The sequence below is a fragment of the Schistocerca serialis genome, chromosome 2 (genome assembly GCF_023864345.2).
Source record: "Schistocerca serialis cubense isolate TAMUIC-IGC-003099 chromosome 2, iqSchSeri2.2, whole genome shotgun sequence".
Lineage (NCBI taxonomy): Eukaryota > Metazoa > Arthropoda > Insecta > Orthoptera > Acrididae > Schistocerca > Schistocerca serialis.
The window spans coordinates 704337234-704338399 of NC_064639.1; positions in this window are offsets into that span (position 1 = coordinate 704337234).

Consider the following 1166-nt stretch of genomic DNA (forward strand, 5'->3'; position numbering starts at 1 on the left):
GCTTCGATGGGGTCGAGCTCCGTCTTGCATGAACCACATGTTGTCGAAATCAGGGTCACTTTGGATAACGGGGATGAAATCATCTTCCAAAACCTTCACGTGCCGTTCAGTAGTCACCGTACCATCAGGGAATATCGCACAGATTATTCCGTGACTGGACAATGCACACCACATACTCACCCGTTGAGGTAAAGAAGATTTATCGATCGCGAAACACGGATTCTCAGCACCACAAACGCGCCAATTTTGCTTATTGATGGACCCATCCAAATGAAAGTGGGCTTCGTCGCGAAACCAAGCCATAATAAGCATACTAATTCCCATCATAACCCGCGGCCAACAGTGCAATTTGAACGTCCTTACGCAAACTGTTCAGAAGTTCTGGCGATTTTATTTCATACATTTCAATAACTGTCGCCCGTACACACAGACTGGGCTGAGCGGCACTGCGTTCGGGCAATCATAACATTCCGAAGGAAGTTGCGTAAGGAAATACTTGGAGCCATGTCCACGCGGACGTCTCCGATTCGTTGATGCGTCGGGCGCCGACTGTCTTTACTTGTGGCGCCGTCGTGAGGTATCAACTTCTGCATGAGACTTCGTTCTGTGGACGAAACCACAGAACCCAAGTCGTGGTACGAAAACACTATGGAAACATCAAAGAACCACCTCTGGCCTGAACTACGCCCTGCAGGTTAAGCATCCCACTGAGATATCGATGTACTCACTATCTTACGTCATTTGATAAGAAGCAAAATCACATCTTATCGGGCAACACTGCACGTCTCCAGTCCGTTGCTGTGCTGTTTCTGTGTTGACCGACCCGTCGAAGACGAGTATCTTTTTGTGCTGCTACAAGCACTGGTCTACTGCGTAGTAGACGACTCCACATGTCCACTGCGTGCAATTTCCTTCACAAAACTCACTCCGAAAATGATTTAGATGGCCCCGCATTTACTACCGGCATTAATTTCTCTCTGGTGTGAAACAGGTTGTCATTGACAAAGAATTACACTAGCTCCTGGTTTCGGTTGATTACAATCTTGTTATGACCTCTATTCTTACATGGCTGTGACTGTTACACCATTCCTCGAAGATACGTTGGACAGTCAGCGTAGATATAGCAACAAATTGGGCACCTTCATTTACCATGTCGTCGTGGGCGT